This window comes from Hypomesus transpacificus, unplaced genomic scaffold, assembly GCF_021917145.1.
Source record: "Hypomesus transpacificus isolate Combined female unplaced genomic scaffold, fHypTra1 scaffold_55, whole genome shotgun sequence".
Taxonomy (NCBI): domain Eukaryota; kingdom Metazoa; phylum Chordata; class Actinopteri; order Osmeriformes; family Osmeridae; genus Hypomesus; species Hypomesus transpacificus.
The window spans coordinates 142,619-155,406 of record NW_025814032.1 but is presented as its reverse complement, the minus strand read 5'-3'; positions in this window follow the sequence as shown (position 1 = coordinate 155,406).

The following is a 12,788-nucleotide window of genomic DNA, read 5'->3' as shown; positions in this document are numbered from 1 at the left end:
TCCAATTGTATTTCAAAATGACAATAGAACTCGTTCAGGTTGTCGGCCAGACGATAGTCGTTAGTGGAGTGGGGGGCTCTGGGCTTGAAGTTGGTAATCTGCCTGAGCCCTCTCCAGACAGAAGCAGAGTCGTTAGCAGAGAACTGGGGCTTCAGCCTCTCTGAGTACAGTCGTTTAGCCTCTCTCACCGCCTTGCTAAACCTGTTCTTCGACTCCTTGAATCTGTCCTTGTCCCCACTCTTAAACTCAGCCTCTTTGTCCAGCCTCAGCCTTCTGAGTTTAGCTGTAAACCAGGGTTTGTCGTTGTTGTAGCTCACCCTGGTGCGTGTTGGTATACAGCAGTCCTCACTTAAGCTGATTTTTGATGTCACAGCCTCCGTGAGCTCATAAACAGGGAGGTCAGCTGCACGGCTTACGACAACATGCACACTGGATTCCCATTTATCCGCTAATTTGTGTTTACCTGTAAGTTATTTTTTTTTACCAAAACCCGATCACCGACGTTTAGTGTTGACTCCGTGACTCACCTATCAAATCTGATCTTATTTTGTTCACACTTCTTGAGTGCATTTTGATTGGCAATCCTATAACTCTTTTCTAGGTGACTCTTCAGATCTTGTACATACTGGGAATGTGACTTCTTCTGGTTAGTTACAGGTAGATTGAAAGCCATGTCAACTAGTAGTCTAGGTTGTCTCCCTAACATGAGTTCATATGGAGTATAACCAATGACATCATTTTTCGTGCAGTTATATGCATGTACTAACGGTTTAACAAAGTTATGCCAGTGAGTTTTGTCATTTGTGTTTGGAGTACCTAACATCTGCAAAAGGGTTCTGTTGAAACGTTCCACCGGGTTACCTCGTGGATGGTATGGTATCGTTCTCACTTTTTGGGTCCCAGCAAAATCATATAGCTCTTTGTCCGTGATTCAAAATCAGGACCCTGATCACTATGAAGGCGCTCTGGGAAGCCATAGTGCACAATTAAATGGTCCCAAAAAGATTTTCCTACAGTTGGAGCCATATGATTTGGAGTCGGTATAGCCAATGCATACTTAGTAAAGTGATCTGTAATCACCAATATATCCTTGGTGTTCCAGAGGAAGAAAGACCATGTAGACAAGTTCTAAAGGCCTGCTGGTCTTAATGTTAACAAACGGAGCAGCCTTCTCTGGAAGGGTTTTACGTCACACACAGAGGTTACAAGTCCTGATCTTTTCCTCAACAAACGTCGACATCTTGGGCCAATAGAACCTTGATCGAATAAGATCCGATGTACGGTCAATGCCCATGTGGCACATATCATCATGTAAACTTTGGAATACAACTGCTCTCAACACATCTGGAAGCACTAATTGGAAAGAAGTGTTGGCTCCTTCCTGCCTTCTTCTATAAAGAACTCCGTCCTTTAGCTCAACCAATAAAATTGGAGAGTGCTCATCTTCAAGATTAGAGGAACGGACAATGTGTCGATCACAGATGGCTTTGACCACATCTTTATGGACGTCTTTTAAATGATGGAGAGTAAACTGATGAATTCGCTCTTTCTCCTTTGAGGACATGTAATCCTTTGAAAGTTGGTCATGGGAAGTCTTGACAGAGCATCTTCATCCTGGTTTTGTTTTCCTGTGCGATACACCAGCTTGAATGAACATGTGGAAAGGGATGACAATCACCTGTAACTTTTGGCATCCAGTTTTGCAGAAGTCAAGATTGAATTTATGGGCAGGATACCTAGACTCACTGTGGGACAGCCCTCTGCTAGCAAATGCTATTGCCCTCTTCTGCCCATCTTGTTCCTGATAAAGGGCAGCACCTAAACCAGTAGTGCTTGCATCCGTCTGTAGGATGTAAGGGAGCTTGGGGTTGGCGAAACCCAACACAGGGTCCGAAGTGAGCTTTTGGATAATAGTTTCAAATGCCTGCTTACATTTTGGTGTCCATCTGTTTCCAAATGGCTCCTTGGGATTATGATAGTCACTTTTTTCCACTTTCTTTTGATTTGCCTTTTGCAGTGGAGGATACCCCACAGTAAGGTCATTTAGAGGTCTGACTATACTTGAGTAGTCTTGGATGAATCTACGGTAATACCCTGAGAACCCCAAAAATGACCGCAATTCTTTTAGAGTTTTTGGATAAGGCCAAGATTTTAGTGTTTCGATTTTTTCAGGGTCAGTTTCAACCCCATGTTCGGATACAACATGGCCCAGGTACCGCACTGAGGTTTGTAAAAACCTACATTTTCTGGCGATAGTTTCAGGCCGTATTCTTTTAGACGGTTGAGTACTTTAAGTAGTCTACTTTCATGTTCTTCAAGTGACTGGGAAAATTATCAAGTCGTCAATAAAAACAAGAACCTCTTTTAGGTGTATGTCAGTCATGCAACGCTTTATTAGGCATTGGAAAGTACTTGTGATTCCTTGTGGGATACGACCCTAACGGACACAAATACCATCTTCTGTTTGTCAGATTCCTCCATTTCAATTTGATAGTATCCTGACTTCAAATCAAGCACAGAGAACCACTTGGATCCAGTTAGATCAGAAAAAGTCTCTTCCAAGTTTGGGAGTGCATATGCATCCTTTATTGTGTGCAAATTCAGCTTGCGATAATCAATACAGAGTCTAACATCACAATTTTTCTTTTTTCACAACTACAATAGGAGATATGAATGGAGACTCTGATTCACGCACAACTCCTGAGCTCAACAGCTCTTGTAAATGCTTGCGGACTGCATCTATATCTTGTGGGTGAATTGGTCTCGCTCTTTGCTTGATTGGAGTCTCATCGTGAAGCTTGATGTGGTGCTTTACTTTGCTTGTATGACCAAAATTGAGTTCGTGATGAGCAAATACTTCAGGCATTGAGTTGAGCTTTTGCGTAATTCGTTCTCTCCATTCAGCCAAAAGGTGAGAACCTTCAAAATTGAAACACAGGCTAGAGGTTTCAACTGTCTCTTTCAGGTGGTCTGGAGAATTGTCTGTAGACACAGTGCTTCTTCAGCTCAACACTTTGTACAGCATGCACCTCTGCCACTACTGTCCTTGCTGGAAGGATGATGTCATGACATTATTCATTTTTTACCACAATCGGCAGATCGTTATTCTGCCTGGTAGGACAAGTGATGGTAACACTTTATTTCGATGGTCCGTCTGTTGACACACTACAGGTTATCAGTAACTACTCAGTAGCATGTCCACAATGTATCTGTTCACATTCAACAAAACGGTTTCAACAGATATGTAGTTGTGCATTCAACTAACTGTCTGTAGACTGTCAGGTTCATTTCAAGTGCTGATCTACAGATTTTACTGAAAGTATATGCTGACTTTCAAATCTTGTTTTCAACAGTTCATTAACCAATATTCAACTAACTATCTGTAGATTGTGTGTTGCATTTTGATAGTCCGTGTGTTGCATTTTGATAGTCCATTTGTTGGCACACTATAAGCTGTGAGCAGCTACTCAGTATCATGTCTACAATGTATCAGTTGACATTCAACACAGTTTCAACAGACAAGTACCATACATTCAACTAACTGTCTGTTGACTATCAGATGCTTTTCAAGGGTTGATCTACAGACTTTACAATTTGTCTGCTGACTTTCAAGGTTTTTTTACCCAAATTTAAATAATTGTCAGTTAATTTATATGTTTACTATCTGTTGATAATGTATTGATTCTCAACTAAAGATAATGTGCTTCTTTTCTTGATTATTTACAAATTATTAGTAGGCATTCTCGAATAAATGTTTGTAGACGAGTTTTAGGACCATCCAATCAAAGTAAAAAACCGTCCCCTTTACTGTAAAATACTCAATTCTTGTAACAAGCTTCAAGTTCATGAACAAGCTTAGGGGGTGATGTAGTGTTTCTTACAGTTGATACAATTGATGTTAGCCTCAGCAGTATGTTCTGTTATTCTGTAAATGCAGTACCGCCGCTCCCATAACGCGCACCATGCGCTGTGCTTAGGGCACCAAGTCCTGAGGGGGCACCAAAAAATTGCCAACTGAATAATCATAGTTAGAATAATTATAATGCCGATATTATTTCAGTATCGAAATATTAGACAAAACAGGCAGAACAAGAGATATATTTATTGCTCAAAAAAGTTATGATGGTGCCCCCCTCCCAAACAAAGACACATTCAACTTCCCAAGCTCTCCATGGGTGCCCTTTCCTATCTCAGTGGCCTGACGAACTTTGACTGTAGGCTAGGTCAACTTTTCGAAAATGACCTCAAAAAGACAACAGGAGTCAGGGGCAGAAATAAGAAAGAGAAAGAGATGATGCCCTTGCATTATTTTCAGGTCAGTCCATGTTTAATCATTGTTAAATAAGGGAAATGTTGTCACAGTATGTGGAGGGGTAGGACCCAAACGCATGAGAGTCGGCAGGAGTTGCGAACAAAAAGGGTTTAATGCACAAAACGGGAAACAGACAGGGTACACGCAGGGACAAAGGGTAATGCCAAAACCAAGACAGGACACAAAACAGGAACCTAAATACACAGAAACAAACAAGACACAGGTGACGACAATGAGAGGGAAACACTAGGACAGGGCAAAACCAAAAACAACAGGGGGGGCACGGCTGTGACAGTACCGCCCTCTCAAGGGACTTCACCCGACGTCCCACAAGGCAGGGCAGGGGGACCCGGAGGCAGGGCAGGGGGTTGGGGCAGGTCCGGGGGGGCGGCCCGGAGGCAGGGCAGAGGGTCGGGGAGGAGGAGGTGGCCAGACCCCAGGGCAAGACCGAGGCTGGGGCACAGGGCAGGACCGAGGCTGGGGCACAGGGCAGGAACGAGGCTGGGGCACAGGGCAGGAACGAGGCGGGGGTACAGGGCAGGAACGAGGCGGGGGTACAGGGCAGGAACGAGGCGAAGGTACAGGGCAGGAACGGGGCTGGGGCACAGGGCAGGAAGGAGGCGGGGGCACAGGGCAGGAACGACACGGGGGTACAGGGCAGGAACGGGGCTGAGTACCGGCGGCAGGCGGCCAAGACTCCCCGGCAGGAACAGCCTCGGTGGTCTGGGTGCTGGGCGGCGCAACCTTCTTCGTCCGGGCGCAGGGCGGCACCTCAGGATGAGGCAGGGGCACAGGGCAGGATCGAGGCAGGGGCCCAGGGCAGGACCGAGGCTGGAGTCGGGGTTCGGGCTGGCGCTGGAGCAGGGGTAGAAGCCCGGTCTTGCAGTAGGCCTTCCGCTGCAGGCTTCGGGGTCCACCGAAGGCAAGGCGGGTCCCTATGAAAGGGTTCGGAGTACTCTCCGCTGGGTCTTTTTGTGGTCTTGGCATTCTGTCACGGTGTGTGGAGGGGTAGGACCCAAACGCAGGAGAGTCGGCAGGAGTTGCGAACAAAAAGGGTTTAATGCACAAAATGAGAAACAGACAGGGTACACGCAGGGATAAAGGGTAATGCCAAGACCAAGACAGGACACAAAACAGGAACCTAAATACACAGAAACAAACAAGACACAGGTGACGACAATGAGAGGGAAACACTAGGACAGGGCAAAACCAAAAACAGGGGGGGCACGGCTGTGACAGTACCGCCCTCTCAAGGGACGTCACCCGACGTCCCACAAGGCAGGGCAGGGGGACCCGGAGGCAGGGCAGGGGGTTGGGGCAGGTCCGGGGGGGCGGCCCGGAGGCAGGGCAGAGGGTCGGGGAGGAGGAGGTGGCCAGACCCCAGGGCAAGACCGAGGCTGGGGCACAGGGCAGGACCGAGGCTGGGGCACAGGGCAGGAACGAGGCTGGGGCACAGGGCAGGAACGAGGCGGGGGTACAGGGCAGGAACGAGGCGAAGGTACAGGGCAGGAACGGGGCTGGGGCACAGGGCAGGAAGGAGGCGGGGGCACAGGGCAGGAACGACGCGGGGGTACAGGGCAGGAACGGGGCTGAGTACCGGCGGCAGGCGGCCAAGACTCCCCGGCAGGAACAGCCTCGGTGGTCTGGGTGCTGGGCGGCGCAACCTTCTTCGTCCGGGCGCAGGGCGGCACCTCAGGATGAGGCAGGGGCACAGGGCAGGATCGAGGCAGGGGCCCAGGGCAGGACCGAGGCTGGAGTCGGGGATCGGGCTGGCGCTGGAGCAGGGGTAGAAGCCCGGTCTTGCAGTAGGCCTTCCGCTGCAGGCTTTGGGGTCCACCGAAGGCAAGGCGGGTCCCTATGAAAGGGTTCGGAGTACTCTCCGCTGGGTCCTTTTGTGGTCTTGGCATTCTGTCACGGTGTGTGGAGGGGTAGGACCCAAACGCAGGAGAGTCGGCAGGAGTTGCGAACAAAAAGGGTTTAATGCACAAAATGAGAAACAGACAGGGTACACGCAGGGATAAAGGGTAATGCCAAGACCAAGACAGGACACAAAACAGGAACCTAAATACACAGAAACAAACAAGACACAGGTGACGACAATGAGAGGGAAACACTAGGACAGGGCAAAACCAAAAACAACAGGGGGGGCACGGCTGTGACAGTACCGCCCTCTCAAGGGACGTCACCCGACGTCCCACAAGGCAGGGCAGGGGGACCCGGAGGCAGGGCAGGGGGTTGGGGCAGGTCCGGGGGGGCGGCCCGGAGGCAGGGCAGAGGGTCGGGGCAGGCCCGGGGGCGGCCCGGAGCAGGGCAGAGGGTCGGGGAGGAGGAGGTGGCCAGACCCCAGGGCAAGACCGAGGCTGGGGCACAGGGCAGGACCGAGGCTGGGGCACAGGGCAGGAACGAGGCTGGGGCACAGGGCAGGAACGAGGCGGGGGTACAGGGCAGGAACGAGGCGAAGGTACAGGGCAGGAACGGGGCTGGGGCACAGGGCAGGAAGGAGGCGGGGGCACAGGGCAGGAACGACGCGGGGGTACAGGGCAGGAACGGGGCTGAGTACCGGCGGCAGGCGGCCAAGACTCCCCGGCAGGAACAGCCTCGGTGGTCTGGGTGCTGGGCGGCGCAACCTTCTTCAGCCGGGCGCAGGGCGGCACCTCAGGATGAGGCAGGGGCACAGGGCAGGATCGAGGCAGGGGCCCAGGGCAGGACCGAGGCTGGAGTCGGGATCGGGCTGGCGCTGGAGCAGGGGTAGAAGCCCGGTCTTGCAGTAGGCCTTCCGCTGCAGGCTTCGGGGTCCACCGAAGGCAAGGCGGGTCCCTATGAAAGGGTTCGGAGTACTCTCCGCTGGGTCCTTTTGTGGTCTTGGCATTCTGTCACGGTGTGTGGAGGGGTAGGACCCAAACGCAGGAGAGTCGGCAGGAGTTGCGAACAAAAAGGGTTTAATGCACAAAATGAGAAACAGACAGGGTACACGCAGGGATAAAGGGTAATGCCAAGACCAAGACAGGACACAAAACAGGAACCTAAATACACAGAAACAAACAAGACACAGGTGACGACAATGAGAGGGAAACACTAGGACAGGGCAAAACCAAAAACAACAGGGGGGGCACGGCTGTGACAGTACCGCCCTCTCAAGGGACGTCACCCGACGTCCCACAAGGCAGGGCAGGGGGACCCGGAGGCAGGGCAGGGGGTTGGGGCAGGTCCGGGGGGGCGGCCCGGAGGCAGGGCAGAGGGTCGGGGCAGGCCCGGGGGGCGGCCCGGAGCAGGGCAGAGGGTCGGGGAGGAGGAGGTGGCCAGACCCCAGGGCAAGACCGAGGCTGGGGCACAGGGCAGGACCGAGGCTGGGGCACAGGGCAGGAACGAGGCTGGGGCACAGGGCAGGAACGAGGCGGGGGCACAGGGCAGGAACGAGGCGGGGGTACAGGGCAGGAACGAGGCGGGGGTACAGGGCAGGAACGAGGCGGGGGTACAGGGCAGGAACGAGGCGAAGGTACAGGGCAGGAACGGGGCTGGGGCACAGGGCAGGAAGGAGGCGGGGGCACAGGGCAGGAACGACGCGGGGGTACAGGGCAGGAACGGGGCTGAGTACCGGCGGCAGGCGGCCAAGACTCCCCGGCAGGAACAGCCTCGGTGGTCTGGGTGCTGGGCGGCGCAACCTTCTTCGTCCGGGCGCAGGGCGGCACCTCAGGATGAGGCAGGGGCACAGGGCAGGATCGAGGCAGGGGCCCAGGGCAGGACCGAGGCTGGAGTCGGGGATCGGGCTGGCGCTGGAGCAGGGGTAGAAGCCCGGTCTTGCAGTAGGCCTTCCGCTGCAGGCTTCGGGGTCCACCGAAGGCAAGGCGGGTCCCTATGAAAGGGTTCGGAGTACTCTCCGCTGGGTCCTTTTGTGGTCTTGGCATTCTGTCACGGTGTGTGGAGGGGTAGGACCCAAACGCAGGAGAGTCGGCAGGAGTTGCGAACAAAAAGGGTTTAATGCACAAAATGAGAAACAGACAGGGTACACGCAGGGATAAAGGGTAATGCCAAGACCAAGACAGGACACAAAACAGGAACCTAAATACACAGAAACAAACAAGACACAGGTGGACACAATGAAACTAACGAGAACTGAACGAGACACAGGTGATGTCAATGAGAGGGAAACACATAGGGGGGGCACGGCTGTGGCCGTGACAAATGTGCTGCTAATTTAATGGTTAGCCTATGCATACACCTCGAACTAGCTGACGTTATTGCTAATGTTCGCACACTCAAATATGTTAGGTGCAAGCTAAATTTAGATTTTATTGTGAAACATTATCTATGTATTTTACAAGTAACTGACGCCAGCTAGCTGTTACTTTACATTCTATGATACTTTTATATTCAATTTATCAAATCGTTTTTAAATGACTAATAAAGGTGGAGAGGTCAATCCGGGTACCCTTCGTTCTTTCATTTTTCAGTTTCAAAACCAAATCAGAAAAACCGAAAATCAAACGTGTTTTGGGGTTTTTCAGTTTTAAAACCAGAACGGAAAAACAGGGAAAAAGAACAACAGAAATCACTAGTTCTGTAGCGGTTGTTCTGTTTCAAAACCAAAAGGGGAAAGGGAAAACAGAAAATGAAGGCATATAAATTCACTTCAAGTATGGTTTTCCCCATAGATGCAACGCGTGGAATTTTTTCCGCAAAAATTACCAGTCCTATCCTATTCACGACTACATGCTGCTGAAAACGACATGTAAGCAGCCTAACTTTGGCTTATTGATATTTATTTTTGTTATTTAAATTAAGTCATTACATATGCATGTACTGAAGGACCGACGAATCAGCGTTAAGCATATTCCTCTTCTATTTAAAAAGGATGTCGTAATCTAAATCCCATCCCCTAACATGCCGAATACATGGGCCATATGAAACACATGGACCAAAATGAAAAAATGTGCATGTTTGGGGCCACCCACGTGGCCAGAATTGTGGCAAATGTAACCATGCCCATTAAAAATACATTTATTATTTATGATGAGGTGTACAGGTGAGTACTATACTATGCAAAGCAAAAGTAATATTGTTTCTCTTAACAAAGGAGAACATAGGGATTTTAAGGGTTTTACCTGTGCCTGTACATGCAGGAAATCCCCCGAAAAACAATGAAGCCTTGCAGCCATCTTGAACTGTGCACTAGATGCGTCTGCACCTCCACATTTCCACCAGAATTCCACGATCAAAATATTACAATAATGAAACTTAATTTTCCAGTTTTTCAGTTTTGGTTTTGAAACACAAAAAACGCTACATAACTACTGATTTCTGTTGTTCTTTTTCCCAATTTTTCTGTTCCGGTTTTAAAACAGAAAAAACGTTTTTTCGTTTTTTCCGATTTGTTTTTGAAACGGAAAAATGAAAGAACGAAGGGTACATGAATTGAGGTCCTTGGCTGCATGCTTTCAGTTTTAAATGTTTCTCATTTGGAAAACCAGGCTAAGAAACGTAAGGGTGGGGATGAAAAAGTAGGAGACATAAAGACATCACCTTCACTAGACAAGGTTTTACCAATTGAAAAACGGCTGTTTATTTTACATGAAGCTCAAAAAACAATTTTGCGCTCAAATAAAGGCAAAATATTTCGCTAGCGCGTGTTGCGCGCTCGCCTTAAGTCGGGAACTCCATAACTAGCATCACATAAAACACAGAATGTGGATGCATTGGCAGGGCAGCTGTGGTTGCGTATACGGGGGCCGGTTCTGGTGTGCCGGTCTGGATCAAAGTTCAGGGCCTATTTTTACTCCCAGTCCGTCCCTGCCAAGCCCTGATCAACCACCCTCAACCAGCTGTTTAGGGACAGATACACAGCAGAGAACCACCACTAATAGGTGTTACATCGTGATGTTGCTGTTGTGTTAGGCTATTGCTATTGAGTTATATGTTTGATAATAAAAAGTTAAACTGGGAAAAACAAGCAGTTTTTTTCGGGGGGGGGGGGGCATCCTAAAGGAATTATGCTTAGGGGACCAAAATGGCTAGCAGCGGCACTGTGTAAATGTGTTACTGTAACTGTACAAAATAGAAACGTTGCCAGTGTGACGATTGTATTTATGTTTTATTTTTGTTCAGGTATTGAGCACCTGACCAAAAGTTGTAAAAAATAAAATAGCTTATATGGTTAATATGAGTTCTGTTGATAGTTTATAGGCATTCTACTACACCTAACGGTTTTTTACTTTAATTGGATGGTCATAAAACACTTTTACAAACATTTAGTGGAGAACGCCTATTAAGCTTGTAAATAATCACGAAGAGAAGCACATTATCTTTAGTTGAGATTGTCAACAGACAGTTAGTTGAATGCATGGTATTTGTCTGTCGAAACTGTTCAATGTCAACTGATACATTGTTGACATGCCACTGAGTAGCTACTTACAGCTTATGGTGTGCCAACAAATGGACTATCAAAATGCAACACACAATCTACAGACAGTTAGTTGAATATTGGTAAATGACCTGTTGAAAACAAGCTTTGAAAGTCAGCAGACACTTTCAGTACAATCTGTACAACACTTGAAATGCACCTGATAATCTACAGACAGTTAGTTGAATGCATAAATACATATCTGTTGAAACTGTTGAATGTAAACGGATACATTGTTGACATGCTACTGAGTAGTTACTGATAACCTATAGCGTGTCAACAGACGGCCCATCAAAATAAAGTGTTACCCATCATTGTCTCCTACAGACTCCAGGTCTCTTGGGGATGAACATTCTCAGACGCTGCTGGAGCATGCTGTTCAAGGAGGACACCTCAGAGACAGGATTTGCCCTTCAAGTCAACTCGGTTGGTCGAAAAGCATGCAAGGAGGCTGCCGACCCCACGCCTACATGCAGCAGGAGGCTTCCGACCCCACGCCTACACGCAGCCGGGGCTGACGACACCCCGTCTACACGCAGCCGGCGGCTACCGACCCCACGCCTACATGCAGCTGGAGGCTGCCGAGCCCATCTAGTTTCGCGCACACCTACTGCCGAGCCTCCGCCTCCTCCAATAGACAATCAACGCCAATGAAGGACACAACCCTTAAAAGGGGCATGTTGGCAGGGCAGAGGGCATGGGTGTTTGTGGTATCACGAAGCTGTGCGAACAGCGTGACGGGTAATACGGACTGGTCAAATTGCTATCCCTGTTGTTATTTGTATCTTTTAGCTTTTATATTATTGTCGGTTTTAATTGCAGATGTATGGTCAGGGTCCTGAGCAGATGTAATACATGTATATGCAGCTATGCTTAGACCTGTGATCGATTGCCGTGAAACCTCACTGCGGTTTTGAGTGTGTGTGCCCACTTAGGGCATTGTGTTGCCAGTGTTGTGTGTGTGTGCTCACTTAGTGTATCGTGTTAACACGTTGATGTGTATATTTGCAGTGCCTATTTCACCGCGTTGTATGTGGTTTATTTAAGCATGCTGTGAATTAGGGCACCAAACCTGCAATCTCTGCTGTGTGTTTTTAGATGTACGTAATAAATTTATGATAATTTTGTGAAGTTTACCGGTTGTCACTGAAGTCCCTTCCCAGATTCTTAGTTTAGCTAATAGAAGCGAGCCATTGCATAACACTACTTGCTTTGGAGAAATCGATATATGTAACTGTAACCATGTGGTGTCTTATTTCATAGGGCTATGTAGCCCTTACCCCTCAGTTTCAAAGAACAAGGGTTAGGGGTAAACTAAGGGGAAAGTGTAAGGGGTAGGGGTAAGATAGAGAATTTGGATTCGGCCAAAGTCTCCTCCAGATTAGGCAGTGCGTAGGAGTCCTTGATAGTCTACAGGTTTAACTTCCTGTAGTCGATACGGAGTCTTATGTCTCCATTCTTCTTTCTAACCACCACTATAGGTGAAGAGAACGGTGACTCTGACTCCCGGATTATCTCTGCCTCACTTGGCTCTTGTAGGTGCCACCGCATTGCATCAAAATCTTTGGGGACGTACGGGTCAAGGTCTATGCTTAAAGGGGGTCTTGTCACTCAATTTAATTTGGTGCTTAACTTTGTCTGTTCGACCAAAGTCTGAGTCATGTAGAGCAAACATTTCTTGCATTGCGCATAGTTTATTCTCTATTCTCTCTCTCCATTCACCTGGAATTGGAGAGCCATCAAAGTTTCAGTTTTACACTTTCAGAAGACTTTGGGAAACTACTCTGGTGTGCTGCATCTGTTGGGCTTCGCTTATTCTGGACAACTTCCTGCAAGGCATGTATTTCAGCAATGACACTCTTTGCTGGGATGATTAGAGTGTTTGAAGATCTGGGAGTGCTTGAAGATCTGTGTTTGTACCAGAGTAATCCCTATACACTAAATCAAGGTGTTAGTGCCAATCAAGAGTGTGGACTGTGCATTAGGCTGTGTATCTGGGACGACTAATGCAAGATAGGGATAGTAATCTCAGAACCAAAACAGTTTTTGGGGAAGGTGATATCTACTGCTATGAAGCCT